Source organism: Gobio gobio, assembly GCF_949357685.1.
Source record: "Gobio gobio genome assembly, chromosome: 14".
In the NCBI taxonomy this organism is placed as follows: domain Eukaryota; kingdom Metazoa; phylum Chordata; class Actinopteri; order Cypriniformes; family Gobionidae; genus Gobio; species Gobio gobio.
This window is the reverse complement of record NC_137107.1, coordinates 14,503,547-14,519,924: the sequence shown is the minus strand read 5'-3', so window position 1 is coordinate 14,519,924 and position 16,378 is coordinate 14,503,547.

The following is a 16,378-nucleotide window of genomic DNA, read 5'->3' as shown; positions in this document are numbered from 1 at the left end:
GAGGTGGTTGAGGATGTCGCCCAGTCCGCTCCCCAGACTGTTTAAACGCCAGGATGGAGGTGGACAACTCAGAGATGGGTTCCAGTTCTTCCCAGGGGATGGTAGCAGGGCCTCTCCTTCCCCCGGTGGAGGGCCGGGGGAAAATCCTTCCGCTGCTGGCCCCCGGGCTAGCAGCGCTTGGGAAGAACTCATGTTCCTGTCTCTGAGCACCCAGAGACCGGTGATGACAGTGCGCGCCACCCTCGGGTCTCGCCACTCGCATCCCTCTCTGTCGCCAGCCCCCTGGCAGAGCAGACCCCAGTGGAACGCGAGTCCTTCCCTGGTCTCCTCTGTCAGGGCGCAGCCGTTAACCGTGCTCCGACCCCGGGACGCCCAACAGCCTCCCTTGTCCGCGCCGGTAACGCTGCCTCGCTGCCCCACCCAGGGTACGTCTGTCGCCCGTATGACCCCGTTGGTGCAGTCTCTGGAAGCCTGGCTTCAGCTTCCGGGGCTGTCCCGCTGGGTTGCCCGGACCGTCAGGCTCGGCTACGCGATTCAGTTCGCGCAGGCTCCTCCCCGTTACAGGGGAGTCCGCTATACCGTGACCGGGGCCCATGCCCCCGTCATGCGTGCGGAGATTGCCACTCTACTGGCGAAGGGTGCGATCGAGCCTGTCCCTCCAGCTGAAATGAGGTCGGGGTTCTACAGCCCCTACTTCATTGTACCCAAGAAAACCGGTGGGTTACGACCAATCCTGGACCTTCGCATCTTGAACCGATCCCTTCACCGGCTTCCGTTCAAGATGTTGACTGCGAAACGCCTTTTCGAATGCGTTCGTCCGTACGATTGGTTTGCAGCGATCGACCTGAAGGACGCCTACTTCCATGTCTCCATCCTTCCTCGACACAGACCGTTCCTACGGTTTGCTTTCGAGGGGCGGGCATACCAGTACGCGGTTCTCCCATTCGGGTTATCTCTGTCCCCTCGCGTCTTCACGAAGATTGCCGAGGCAGCCCTTGCGCCCCTTCGGCAGCACGGGGTCCGCATCCTGAACTACCTCGACGACTGGCTCATACTAGGCCACTCTCGAGAGCAGGTTTGCGGACACAGAGATCTGGTTCTCCACCACTTAGCCCGTCTGGGCCTTCGGGTCAACTGGGAGAAGAGCAAACTTTGCCCCGTGCAGAGGATCTCTTTTCTCGGTATGGAGATCGACTCGGTCGCCATGTACGCACGGCTTTAGCGAGCGCGCGCAGTCTCTGCTGACTTGCCTCCGACAAATCGAGAGCAAGAGTGCGGTTCCACTGAAACTATTTCAGAGGCTCCTGGGGCATATGGCATCTGCAGCCGCGGTAACGCCGCTCGGATTGCTTCATATGAGACCGCTTCAGCACTGGCTTCGCGATCGAGTCCCGAGATGGGCATGGCAGTCTGGCACGCTCCGGGTCCAAGTGACTCGGGCCTGCTTACAGACGCTCACCCCGTGGTCGAACCTCAGTTTTCTACGGGCCGGTGTGCCCTTAGAACGAGTTTCTAGGCATGTTGTTGTATCGACGGATGCCTCTGCCACAGGCTGGGGTGCCATGTGCAATGGACAAGCAGCCGCGGGCTCCTGGACAGGACCCCAGCGCCTCCTGCATGTCAATTGCCTCGAGTTGCTGGCAGTACGGTTCGCCCTGCACCGCTTCCGAGCGCTGCTGAAGGGTCAACATGTGCTTGTCCGGACAGACAACACGGCCGTAGTAGCGTACATCAACCACCAGGGCGGTCTACGCTCCCGCCGTATGTCTCAACTCGCCCGCCATCTCATCCTATGGAGTCAGAAGCGCCTGAGGTCCCTTCGTGCTGTCCATATTCCGGGAGTCCTGAACCTCGCAGCCGACGAGCTCTCGCGGTTTCAGCCTCTCCCGGGAGAATGGAGACTCCATCCCCGGACGGTTCAGCTGATTTGGGAACAGTTCGGCGACGCACAGGTAGATCTGTTTGCCTCCCACGACTCTTCCCACTGCAGCCTGTATTATTCCCTGACCGAGGGCACGCTCGGCACGGATGCACTGGCGCACAGCTGGCCGCGGGGCCTACGCAAATATGCGTTCCCCCCAGTGAGCCTACTCGCACAGCTCCTGTGCAAGATCAGGGAGGGCAAGGAGCAGGTCCTTTTGGTCGCCCCGTACTGGCACGGCCGGACCTGGTTCCCCGAACTCATACTCCTTGCGACAGCCCCTCCCTGGCCTATTCCTCTGAGACCGGACCTCCTTACTCAGAGACGGGGCACCCTTTGGCACCCACGTCCCGACCTCTGGAGCCTCCACGTGTGGCTCCTAGACGGGACGCGGCAGGTTTGAGTGGCCTACCACCTACGGTGGTCGCCACCATCACTTCCGCTAGGGCAGAGTCCACTCGGCATGCCTATGCGTTGAAGTGGAACCTCTTCGTCACCTGGTGCTCTTCCCGCCAAGAAGACCCCTGGAAATGCCCGATCGGGTCCGTGCTTGAGTTTCTCCAAGAGGGGCTGGAGCGAAGGCTGTCTCCCTCCACCCTCAAAGTATATGTGGCCGCAATATCTGCCCACCACGATCTCTTGGAGAACAAGAAGGTAAGTCAGCACGACCTGGTCATCAGGTTTCTGAGGGGAGCCAGGAGACTGAATCCTCCTCGCTCTCCTCTCGTACCCTCTTGGGACCTCGCAGTAGTGTTAACTGCTCTGCAGAGACCTCCCTTTGAGCCTTTGCGGTCGGTTGATATTAAGTTTCTGTCTATGAAGACGGCTCTGCTGACCGCATTGGCCTCAGTCAAGAGGGTCGGGGACCTGCAGGCATTTTCGGTTGACGAAGCGTGCCTGGAATTCGGGCCGGCTAACTCTCACGTGATCCTGAGACCCCTGGCTTGGATATGTGCCCAAGGTTCCCACCACTCCGTTTAAGGACCAGGTGGTGAACCTGCAAGCGCTGCCTTTGGAGGAGGCAGACCCAGCCTTGGCATTGCTCTGTCCAGTACGCGCCCTCCGCGCCTACGTAGACATGACGCAGTGTTTCAGGACCTCAGACCAGCTCTTTGTCTGTTATGGTGGAGAGCGGAAGGGAAGTGCTCTCTCAAAGCAAAGGCTGTCTCACTGGATAGTGGACACCATTGCTTTGGCTTACCAGCAGCAAGGCCGACCATGTCCCCTTGGTGTGAAGGCACACTCCACCCGGAGTGTGGCCTCCTCTTGGGCTCTAGCGCATGGCGCCTCGCTAGCAGACATCTGCAGAGCTGCAGGCTGGGCGACACCCAACACATTCGCCAGATTCTACAATCTCCGAGTGGAGCCAGTGTCCGACTATGTACTCGCCCCCCCGAGGGGCCGGTGATGGGCCAGGTTCAGGTGTCTTCGCTTGCTCGCCACTCCACTCCACGGACTGGATATGTGCGATATTTCCTCAGGTGAGCTCCCCGAGAGCCCTGAGCTCCTCCAGCACTGTCGACGCCGACATCAGTTCAGTCTGCCCTTTCGAGCCCAGACCCTCATGTCCGGCCAGGTGCCCCATGTGCATGGTTCCCTCCGGCGACCCCCACATGTGTATTTCACCGTAAGTCTCCGCAGTGAGCGGGTTTCTTCCCTTGGCGTGTTCCCGCCACCCCTAGGGTTAAAATCCACCTTCGGCTGGTACCCTAGAGATCTTCCATATGCAGCCCCTACCGGCTCATATGTGTCTCTTAAGTCCTCCCCACGGGCAGGCGTATTTGGCATTGCCTCACTGGGATATGCTTCCCAGTGTACCTTGGTATTCCTGTGTTAAGTGGGAGTCCTTCGTCCGTACTAGTCTTACGACAGGGTACTCACACTTACGCAGGGCGCTGGAAGACAGCTGAGTGGCGGGATTATATTGGGACCCCCATTCGTTAGTCACTAACGTTACGTCGTAGTGACTGAACGAAAGGGAACGTCTCGGTTACGGATGTAACCCTCGTTCCCTGAGGAGGGAACGGAGACGTAACGTCCCGTTGCCACATCAGCTGTGCTACCTGGAACGCAGGAGTTCAGTCTTGGCTCCTCAAGCAGGTAACATAATGCGATATTGCCACGTACTTCCTTATATACTCACGCGGTGAGGCGGAGTTACGTATGCAAATTCCGCATGCCCCATGGCATTGGCACGCCATTGGGCGTTTTCTCTAAACTCGAAGTTGATAGGCTTCTAAGCGAAACCCCCATTCGTTAGTCACTAACGTTACGTCTCCGTTCCCTCCTCAGGGAACGAGGGTTACATCCGTAACCGAGACGTTCTTTAGGTCAAATATGGACTTCTGTACAGCCAAAACGTCTCGGTTACGTATGGTAACCCTCGTTCCCTGAAGGAGGGAACGGAGACGTACGTCGGACGTACCGACGAATTGGGATCACTTCTGGGAGCCCCTATCAGCTTCGAGCTATCTAGAACCGGCCAATGGACAATTGGCGTGCGAGATTTGCATCTCGCGCCCCGCCCCGCGCCGCGGGTATAAACAGGAAGCGAGAGCGAATGCACGCTGTTTTTCACTGAGGAGCCACACGTAGTGGCTCGACCTGCAGTGATGGTACAGCAACTGTGGCGACGGGACGTACGTCTCCGTTCCCTCCTTCAGGGAACGAGGGTTACCATACGTAACCGAGACGTTCCCATTCAGTCGGTCACGTTCGACGTACGTCGGACGTACCGACGAATTGGGATCCCCTATGGAAAACGCCATAGTTACTACCACTTCCAGCGCCCAGCGATGAGCCCCACAGACCCCGCTCTGATGCGGGCGGGTAGGTTCACGCAGGGAGAGTCAAAGCTGCTGTTCCGCAAGACCCACTCAGCTGACTGTATTGGATAACGCTGGGAAAGCGTGCCTGTGAAGGCAGCTGCGGAAGCCACATCATGCCCAGAGGGAGTTAACATGTGGAGAATACACGTATGGGCTGGCCGTGGGCAGCACAACATACGGAAGTCTCAGGGGTGGCCCCGGTCAATTAGGAGGGAGACAACACGAACCTGAGACGGCAGAGGAGCTCTGCCGAGGGAAAGACACGGGCTCGCCGTAGGGAGCCGTACCGTGGAAGAATACACATATGGGACCGCCGTGGGGGTCACTACATACGGAACCCAGCCTAACACAAGTTCCACCAATGCATACGAGTGTTAGACCTGGCGTCGAACGCTCCGCCACGTCCGACTGCCGCGGGTTGCGGAGGACTCAACAGGGTTCGCCGTTCCGGGGAACTCGACTGGAGCAGAATAAGCGCACGCATCCGTCTACCATAGGGGAGGGAATGGCGCAGCAAGCCGTCACTGGAACGGGTACTTCGGTGTTACTGACTATGGGAAGTGAGCACACAGGAAGAGACCGGCTCTACACGGAGGCTATAGAATCTAGCGAACGTGTTAGGTGTCGCCCAGCCCGCAGCTCTACAAATATCTGTCAGCGAGGCGCCACGAGCCAGCGCCCAGGAAGAGGCAACACCCCTAGTGGAGTGGGCTCTTAACCCGAGCGGGCAGGGCACGTCTTGGGACTGATAAGCCAAGACGATGGCGTCCACTATCCAGTGGGCCATCCTCTGCTTGGAGACAGCCTTTCCCTTCTGCTGTCCTCCGTAACAGACGAAGAGCTGCTCTGAGGTCCTGAAGCTTTGCGTTCTGTCCACATAAGTCCGGAGAGCACGGACGGGACAGAGAAAAGCTAGGGCTGGGTCTGCCTCCTCCGAAGGCAGCGCTTGCAGGCTCACCACTTGGTCCCGGAAGGGAGTAGTGGGAACCTTGGGCACGTATCCAGGCCGGGGTCTCATGATCACATGAGAGTTACCGGGCCCGAACACCAGGCACGATTCGTCGACCGAAAATGCCTGCAGGTCCCCTACCCTCTTGATGGAGGCCAACGCAATCAGGAGTATAGTCTTTAATGACAGGATTTTCAACTCGGCTGACTGCAGAGGCTCAAAGGGTTCTCTCTGTAGTGCAGTAAGCACCAGAGCTAAGTCCCAAGAGGGTATAGAGGGAGGACGAGGAGGATTTAATCTCCTCGCTCCCCTAAGGAACCTGACGATCAGATCGTGCTTACCTAGAGATTTTCCATCTACGAACTCATGATTAGCGGCGATAGCGGCGACATAGACCTTGAGGGTGGAGGGAGACAGCCTTCGCTCCAACCCATCTTGTAGAAAGGTAAGCACAGAAGCGATCGAACATCTTCGGGGGTCTTCTTCTGGCGGGAAGAGCACCAATCGACGAACAGGTTCCACTTCAACGCATAGAGGCGCCTCGTAGAGGGGGCTCTAGCGGAAGTGATGGTGTCAACTACCGCTTGTGGTAGGTCACCTAGAACCTCCGCGTCCCGTCCAGGGACCAGACATGGAGTTTCCAGAGGTCTGGACGCGGGTGCCATAGGGTGCCCCGTCTCTGAGTCAGGAGGTCCTGCCTCAGAGGAATGGGCCAGGGAGGTGCTGTCGCAAGGAGCACTAGTTCCGGGAACCAAGTCCGGTTGGGCCAATACGGAGCGACCAACAGGACCTGCTCCTCGTCCTCCCTGACTTTGCACAGAGTCTGCGCAAGAAGGCTCACTGGGGGAAACGCATACTTGCGTTCTTCCCGGGGCCAGCTGTGGGCCAGGGCATCCGACCCGAGGGTTCCCTCGGTCAAGGAATAAAACCACTGACAGTGGGTCGTCTCTGGGGAGGCAAACAGGTCTACCTGTGCGGCCCCGAAACGACTCCAGATTAGCTGGACCGCCTGGGGATGGAGTCGCCATTCTCCCGGAAGTTCCTGCTGACGTGACAGCTCGTCGGCCGCACAATTGAGCAGGCCCGGAATGTGAACAGCACGAAGCGACCTCAGATGCTTCTGACTCCATAAGAGGAGATGGCGGGCGAGTTGCGACATGCGACGGGAGCGTAGACCACCTTGTTTGTTGATGTACGCTACGGCCGCAGTGTTGTCCGTCCGGACCAGAACGTGCTTGCCTCTGAGCGGCACTTTGAAGCGGCTGAGTGCAAGACGAACTGCTAACAACTCGAGGCAATTGATATGCCATTGCAGCTGAGGCCCCGTCCACAGGCCCGAAGCTGCAAGCCCGTTGTACGTGGCACCCCAACCCGTGGATGAGGCATCCGTGGAGACAACGGAGTGCCTGGACACTTGTTCTAGGGGGACTCCCGCCCGGAGAAACAAAGGGTCCGACCACGGGCCGAAGGTTTGGCGGCACCTCGGAGTCACTTGGACGCGGAGGGAACCGCTGTGCCACGCCCATCTCGGGACTCGATCGTGTAGCCAGCGTTGAAGCGGTCTCATATGAAGCAATCCGAGCGGCGTTACTGCGGCTGCGGATGCCATATGCCCCAGGAGCCTCTGAAAATGTTTCAGTGGAACCGCTGTCCTGCCTTTGAATGAATTCAGGCAGTTCAACACCGACTGGACGCGCTCCTCGGTGAGGCGCGCAGTCATGGCGACCGAGTCCATCTCCATACCGAGAAAAGAGATCCTCTGCGTGGGGCAGAGTTTGCTCTTCTCCCAGTTGACCCGAAGTCCCAACTGGCTGAGGTGACTGAGCACCTTGTCCCTGTGTTCGCACAACTGCTCTCGTGACTGGGCAAGAATCAGCCAGTCGTCGAGGTAGTTGAGGATGCGAACACCATGCTCTCTCATGGGAGCAATGGCCGCCTCCGCAACCTTCGTAAAGACGCGGGGCGACAGGGACAGGCCGAAGGGTAAGACGCGGTACTGATATGCCCGTCCCTCGAACGCGAAGCGCAGAAAGGGCCGGTGTCGAGGGAGAATCGAGACATGAAAGTACGCGTCCTTCAGGTCGATCGCTGCAAACCAATCTTGGGGACGGATGCACCTGAAGATGCGCTTCTGCGTTAACATCGTGAACGGCAGCCTGTGAAGGGACCGGTTCAGGAATCGCAGGTCCAAGATCGGTCGTAACCCGCCGCCTTTCTTGGGTACAATGAAGTACGGGCTTTAGAACCCGGACCTCATATCGGCTTGAGGGACCGGCTCTATCGCGTCCTTCGCCAGTAGGACAGCGATCTCCGCCCTGAGCACGGGGGCGTTCGCCTCCACTACAGTCGTGAAGTGAACGCCCCTGAACTTGGGGGGACGCCGGGCGAACTGAATCGCATAGCCGAGTCTGATGGTACGGATGAGCCACCGAGACGGGCTGGGAAGCGCTAGCCAGGCTCCCAGACTCCGAGCAAGGGGGACCATCGGCACCACAGACGTACCCGCAGCGGGGCAGCGAGGCGGAACGCAGGGATCCGGCTCGGACGGCATGGGAGCGGCCCGTAGCGGGATCTGAGTGTGCTGTGCAACACTTACCTGCATCCGCGGAGGGGACGTGCGAGTGTGGGGAGGCCGCTTGTGTGCGTCCCGACAGCCGGCGTCCCCTGTTGGCGAAGGGAGAGGTACTTGAGGGTGGCGAGGCATGGGAGCGTCGACCACCGCCAAGCGCGCTCTCTTGGCACCCAGAGATATTGGAAACTGCTCTTTTATTGAAGTTTTGGGTGCCGCTGGCACTGGGACCAGCGGCGGAACAGACAAACAAAAGATTTTCCCCCGGCCCTCCTCCGGGGGAAGGAGTGGTGCTGCAGCCATCTCCCTCAGAGCAGTTTCCTCCATCTCTGGGTGGCCCGTCTCAGGGTCGCTTGCGACGACGCTTGCCACCTGGCTTGGCAGCGGCCTGAGCGGGCTGGACATCCTTCCCACGGCCGGCCCCACGCCGTCGGCTGGTGGAAGGCTGCTGCGGTGCCTTGGCGGGGGCGGAGGCGGCGGCGGGTGGACGTCCTCGGCGACGAGTAGTCGGAGGCGCTGCCACCGGCGGCGGGGTGGGGGCAGCAGCGGGCCGCCGGGGCAGGATGTGCTTGATCGCCTCCGTCTGCTTCTGGGCGGCCGAGAACTGTTGGGCGAAGCTCTCGACCGCGTCGCCGAACAACCCAGCTGACGAGATGGGGGAGTCCAGGAACCGATATTTATCGGCCTCCCTCATATCAGCCAGGTTGAGCCAGAGATGACGCTCCTGGACCACAAGCGTGGACATCGCCTGACCGATGGAACGGGCGGTGACTTTCGTCGCCCGGAGGGCGAGGTCCGTCGCCGTCCGGAGCTCCCGGAGGAGCTCTGGGTCAGGCCTACCCTCGTGCATGTCAAGGAGTGCCTGGGCCTGGTGGACCTGGAGCAACGCCATGCCATGCAAAGCGGACGCAGCCTGCCCGCAGGCCTTGTAAGCCTTCCCAGTCAGACTGGAAGAGAACTTACAGGCCCGGGACGGGAGACGTGGGTCACCGCGCCAGTTAGAGGCGGTCGCCGGACACAGTTGCATCGCGACGGCGCGCTCCACTGGCGGGATCCCCACGTAACCCTTGGCTGGCCCGCCGTCGAGGGTAGTGAGAGGGGAGGAGTCACTCGGCCGGTTTCTGGCAGAAAAAGGTGCCGTCCACGACCTCGTGAGCTCCTCATGCACCTCCGGGAAGAAAGGTGTCGGGGCGGGACGCTGAGAACCAGCGCGACCCACCCCGAGGAACCAATCGTCCAACCTAGAGGGTTCGGGACACGGTGGAGGGTTCCACTCGAGCCCAACCCTTTCGGCGGCCCGGGAAAGCATAGCAGCCATCTCAGGGTCCGGGGCAGCCGTTGCCACTCTCCCAGAGGGAGGCAGTACAACTGACCCTTCATCCCCCGAGGACTGAAACTCCCCCTCCGATGCAGCGATTGACATCTGTTCGTCTGCTGGAGCTCCAAAAGTCACCACTGGTCTCCCGTGGGAGGGTCCAGCGGGTTCTCCTGGAGGCTCTACCGGCTGCGGAGCAGAGGGAATAGGGGCCTGCGGAGATTCACTCGGCGGGTTTGCCCTAAACGTGATCCTCAGATCACCCTGGCCATCCAAAGAAGCAGGACCGCCCGGGTTAGGGGCAGCCCTGGTTCGTGGGATGGGTAAGGGGACTCCCCCAGCCCGAAGGTAGGAGAGTCTCGATCTTAACTCCGAGATGGTCATGTTCCCGCAGTGGGAACATGAGCCATCCACAAACGCCGCCTCAGTGTGCTGTATGCCCAAACACGTGAGACAGCGATTGTGACCGTCAGCAGGGGACAGGGAACGACCGCATCCAGAAACGCACGGGTGGTAAGACATCCTGAAAAGGACGGCACGTCACCCGTGAACTCTTTTTGTGAGGAAACGCTCTGTGCTGAAGCACTCAGGGGGAAACGCGACAGCGCACGGGATTGTGTGCAGCCCGTGCCTGTACTCAAACAGGGAAAACGCCCAACCAGACCAACAGAAATTTGTTGCTGTGAAAACAGCAGTTTTCTCTGCTCTCTCAGCAGCTGGATGAGTCAGCGCGGTCCCGCTGAAAGGTGCCGTTTCTCCAACACGCGTCCTCTTCCGGTTCCTCTCCGGTCTAGTTCTCTTGCTGTAGCAGCGAAAATACTCTTCTATAACAGATGAGTGAGTCGTCTTCATATGCCTGTGTGGCTCCGAAGTGAATGACAGCGTGCATTCGCTCTCGCTTCCTGTTTATACCCGCGGCGCGGGGCGGGGCGCGAGATGCAAATCTCGCACGCCAATTGTCCATTGGCCGGTTCTAGATAGCTCGAAGCTGATAGGGGCTCCCAGAAGTGATCCCAATTCGTCGGTACGTCCGACGTACGTCGAACGTGACCGACTGAATGGGAACATGTGTTAAAAAAATGTGGACCTTTTAACTACTAATTGGAATCAGAATGGAAGTCAATGAGTATGTATAGTAAATTAGTGTTTATGGACTCTTAGTCTAAAAACATGTTCAGTAGGTCAAATATGGACTTCTTGTACAGCCATAAAATGTAAAAAAACAAAAACAAAAAAAAAAACCTTTTGTAGACGTTGTAGCTACTATTTGGAACCAGAAGGGAAGTCAATGAGTGACTTTTTGACCTTTGGGACAAAAATTTGTTCAGTAGGTCAAATATGGACTTTGTAGAGCCAAAATATGTATAAAAAAATAATAATAATAAAAAATACACCTTTTTTAGACCTGTAACTTACTTATTGGAAACAGAAGGTAAGTCAATGAGTGACTTTTTGACCTTTGGGACAAAAATATGTTCAGTTGGTCAAATATGGACTTTTGTACAGCCATAACATGTCAAACATTTTTGTGGAAATTTTCGCTAGTAAAGGGAATAAGAAGGGAAGTCAATGAGTATGTACAGTAAATTAGTGTTTAAGGACTCTTAGGCCTAAAACATGTTCTTTAGGTCAAATATGGACTTCTGTACAGCCAAAACATGTATTAAAAAAATGTGGACCTTTTAACTACTAATTGGAATCAGAATGGAAGTCAATGAGTATGTATAGTGAATTAGTGTGTATGGACTCTTAGTCCAAAAACATGTTCAGTAGGTCAAATATGGACTTCTTGTACAGCCATAAAATGTTAAAAAAAAAAATGTAAAAATTAAAACCTTTTGTAGACGTTTTAGCTACTAATTGGAACCAGAAGGGAAGTCAATGAGTGACTTTTTGACTTTTGGGACAAAAATTTGTTCAGTAGGTCAAATATGGACTTTGTACAGCCATAATATTTTAAAAAAACATTTAAAAAAATTAAACCTTTTTTTAGACCTGTAAGTTACTTGTTGGAAACAGAACGGAAGTCAATGAGTGACTTTTTGACCTTTGGGACAAAAATATGTTCAGTAGGTCAAAAATTGACTTCTGTACAGCCATAACATGTCAAACATTTTTGTGGAAATTTTGGCTAGTAAAGGAAATAAGAAGAGAAGTCAATGAGTATGTATAGTAAATTAGTGTTTAAGGACTCTTAGGCCTAAAACATGTTCTTTAGGTCAAATATGGACTTCTGTACAGCCAAAACATGTATAAAAAAATGTGGACCTTTTAACTACTAATTGGAATCAGAATGGAAGTCAATGAGTATGTATAGTGAATTAGTGTGTATGGACTCTTAGTCCAAAACCATGTTCAGTAGGTCAAATATGGACTTCTTGTACAGCCATAATATGTATAAAAAAAATAAAAAATAAAAAATAAAAGTAAAAATTAAAACCTTTTGTAGACGTGTTAGCTACTAATTGGAACCAGAAGGGAAGTCAATGAGTGACTTTTTGACCTTTGGGACAAAAATGTGTTCAGTAGGTCAAATATGGACTTTGTACAGCCATAATATGTATAAAAAAATATATTTTTTTTTTTAAAAAATTACACCTTTTTTAGACTTGTAACTTACTTATTGGAAACAGAAGGGAAGTCAATGAGTGACTTTTTGACCTTTGGGACAAAAATTTGTTCAGTAGGTCAAATATGGACTTTGTACAGCCATAATATTTAAAAAAAAAACATTTTAAAAAAATTTAATCTTTTTTAGACCTGTAAGTTACTTATTGGAAACAGAAGGTAAGTCAATGAGTGACTTTTTGACCTTTGGGACAAAAATATGTTCAGTAGGTCAAATATGGACTTTTGTACAGCCATAACATGTCAAACATTTTTGTGGAAATTTTGGCTAGTAAAGGGAATAAGAAGGGAAGTCAATGAGTATGTACAGTAAATTAGTGTTTAAGGACTCTTAGGCCTAAAACATGTTCTTTAGGTCAAATATGGACTTCTGTACAGCCAAAACATGTATTAAAAAAATGTGGACCTTTTAACTACTAATTGGAATCAGAATGGAAGTCAATGAGTATGTATAGTGAATTAGTGTGTATGGACTCTTAGTCCAAAAACATGTTCAGTAGGTCAAATATGGACTTCTTGTACAGCCATAAAATGTTAAAAAAAATTTTTTTAAAAATTAAAACCTTTTGTAGACGTTTTAGCTACTAATTGGAACCAGAAGGGAAGTCAATGAGTGACTTTTTGACCTTTGGGACAAAAATTTGTTCAGTAGGTCAAATATGGACTTTGTACAGCCATAATATTTAAAAAAAACATTTTAAAAAATTAAACCTTTTTTTAGACCTGTAAGTTACTTGTTGGAAACAGAACGGAAGTCAATGAGTGACTTTTTGACCTTTGGGACAAAAATATGTTCAGTAGGTCAAAAATGGACTTCTGTACAGCCATAACATGTCAAACATTTTTGTGGAAATTTTGGCTAGTAAAGGAAATAAGAAGAGAAGTCAATGAGTATGTATAGTAAATTAGTGTTTAAGGACTCTTAGGCCTAAAACATGTTCTTTAGGTCAAATATGGACTTCTGTACAGCCAAAACATGTATAAAAAAATGTGGACCTTTTAACTACTAATTGGAATCAGAATGGAAGTCAATGAGTATGTATAGTGAATTAGTGTGTATGGACTCTTAGTCCAAAACCATGTTCAGTAGGTCAAATATGGACTTCTTGTACAGCCATAATATGTAAAAAAAAAAAAAAAAAAAAAAAAAAAAACAAAAGTAAAAATTACAACCTTTTGTAGACGTGTTAGCTACTAATTGGAACCAGAAGGGAAGTCAATGAGTGACTTTTTGACCTTTGGGACAAAAATGTGTTCAGTAGGTCAAATATGGACTTTGTACAGCCATAATATGTATAAAAAAATATATATATTTTTTAAAAAATTACACCTTTTTTAGACCTGTAACTTACTTATTGGAAACAGAAGGGAAGTCAATGAGTGACTTTTTGACCTTTGGGACAAAAATTTGTTCAGTAGGTCAAATATGGACTTTGTACAGCCATAATATTTAAAAAAAACATTTTTAAAAAATTTAATCTTTTTTAGACCTGTAAGTTACTTGTTGGAAACAGAAGGGAAGTCAATGAGTGACTTTTTGACCTTTGGGACAAAAATATGTTCAGTAGGTCAAAAATGGACTTCTGTACAGCCATAACATGTCAAACATTTTTTGTGGAAATTTTGGCTAGTAAAGGAAATAAGAAGGGAAGTCAATGAGTATGTATAGTAAATTAGTGTTTAAGGACTCTTAGGCCTAAAACATGTTCTTTAGGTAAAATATGGACTTCTGTACAGCCAAAACATGTATAAAAAAATGTGGACCTTTTAACTACTAATTGGAATCAGAATGGAAGTCAATGAGTATGTATAGTGAATTAGTGTGTATGGACTCTTAGTCCAAAAACATGTTCAGTAGGTCAAATATGGACTTCTTGTACAGCCATAATATGTAAAAAAAATAATAATAATAATTAAAAAATTAAAACCTTTTGTAGACGTTTTAGCTACTAATTGGAACCAGAAGGGAAGTCAATGAGTGACTTTTTGACCTTTGGGACAAAAATGTGTTCAGTAGGTCAAATATGGACTTTGTAAAGCCATAATATGTAAAAAAAAAAAAAAAAAAAAAAAAAAAAAAAATTAAACGATGAGAAAATTGCACATGGTGTGCAGAGTCTGGGCCTTCTGGTCCATGGCCGTGTGAGGCCTTTGGCTCGGTGTGTGTGGAGGCCTGTCATGTGGGCACCCTGCTGGGTGAGAGCCCCCAGACACAGTGTGTCGTGTCCACGAAGCAGGAGAAGAGAGAGAAGGAGGGACGAGTGCATTGCTCCTTAAGAAGTCTGCTGGAGGTCACCACCTCCTGAAGTAGACTTGACCAATGAGATTGTTGGGATTTCCAAGCGGGAAGTTCCTTTGGAGATTTTATGGCCCTTTGTTTTAAACATGAAATCAAAGTCGTGAAGCGAACATTAATTTGATAGGAGACACAACATATATGAGGTTATATGAGGTTATATGAGTCGTGAGGCCTGAAATAGTAAGTTGTTCATAAGACATTCTTAAGTGACATACATACGGACCCTTTACAAGACAGTTATGTGTGTACATACAAGGTCCTAGGGTGCTTGTTTATTTATAGACGGTTTGTCTATAACTTGAGGCAAAAGCGTGTGTTTTACAGGCTTTGTGGCTTTCCCTTGTGGACTTTCCATGTGGCCAAATTCTTTTGGGGTAGTAAAACGTCTTATCAGTTTTGTTTCCAGGGTAACTGAGTATCCTTCTCTGTTGTGTTGGGGGAAGGTCTGTTGCTAAGCACAAAGTATTTAAAACATATTTGTTAAATGTAACAGGCAATTATGTGTCTGATTTGCCTCAATCACTACAAAGCTGTGCATATCTGTGCATACTGTACAGGTGCTGGTCATATAATTAGAATATCATCAAAAAGTGGATTTATTTAACTAATTCCATTACAAAAAGTGAAACTTGTATATTATATTCATTCATTACACACAGACTGATATATTTCAAATGTTTATTTCTTTTAATTTTGATGATTATAACAGACAACTAAGGAAAATCCCAAATTCAGTATCTCAGAAAATTAGAATATTGTGAAAATGTTCAATATTGAAGACACCTGGTGCCACACTCTAATTAGCTAATTTACTCAAAACACCTGCAAAGGCCTTTAAATGGTCTCCCAGTCTAGTTCTGTAGGCTACACAATCATGGGGAAGACTGCTGACTTGACAGTTGTCCAAAAGACGACCATTGACACCTTGCACAAGGAGGGCAAGACACAAAAGGTCATTGCAAAAGAGGCTGGCTGTTCACAGAGCTCTGTGTCCAAGCACATTAATAGAGAGGTGAAGGGAAGGAAAAGATGTGGTAGAAAGAAGTGTACAAGCAATAGGGATAACCGCACCCTGGAGAGGACTGTGAAACAAAACCCATTCAGAAATGTGGGGGAAATTCACAAAGAGTGGACTGCAGCTATGCACAGAGGTATGTAAGACATGGGTTTCAGCTGTCGCATTCCTTGTGTCAAGCCACTCTTGAACAACAGACAGCGTCAGAAGCGTCTCACCTGGGCTAAAGACAAAAAGGACTGGACTGCTGCTGAGTGGTCCAAAGTTATGTTCTCTGATGAAAGTAATTTTTTTCTGGAGGAAGAGAGGAGAGGCACACAATCCACGTTGCTTGAGGTCCAGTGTAAAGTTTCCACAGTCAGTGATGGTTTGGGGTGCCATGTCATCTGCTGGTGTTGGTCCACTGTGTTTTCTGAGGTCCTAGGTCAACGCAGCCGTATACCAGGAAGTTTTGGAGCACTTCATGCTGTTGACCAACTTTATGGAGATGCAGATTTCATTTTCCAACAGGACTTGGCATATAGTGCCAAAGCAACCAGTACCTTGTTTAAGGACCATGGTATCCCTGTTCTTAATTGGCCAGCAAACTCGCCTGACCTCTGGGTACCTGGGGTATTGTGAAGAGGAAGATGCGATATGCCAGACCCAACAATGCAGACAGGGCCGGCCCAAGCCCTTATGGGGCCCTAAGCATCATTTTATTTGGGGGCCCCTATGTGCCACCAATACGACTGATTAATGTCAATTCTTGATAATTCACACACCCAGTATCAATGTTAATATTTAGTAATATGTCTGCCTGGCATGTTTTTTCCCTTATACGGTTTGTATTGTAACAGTAGCAAACCCACAAG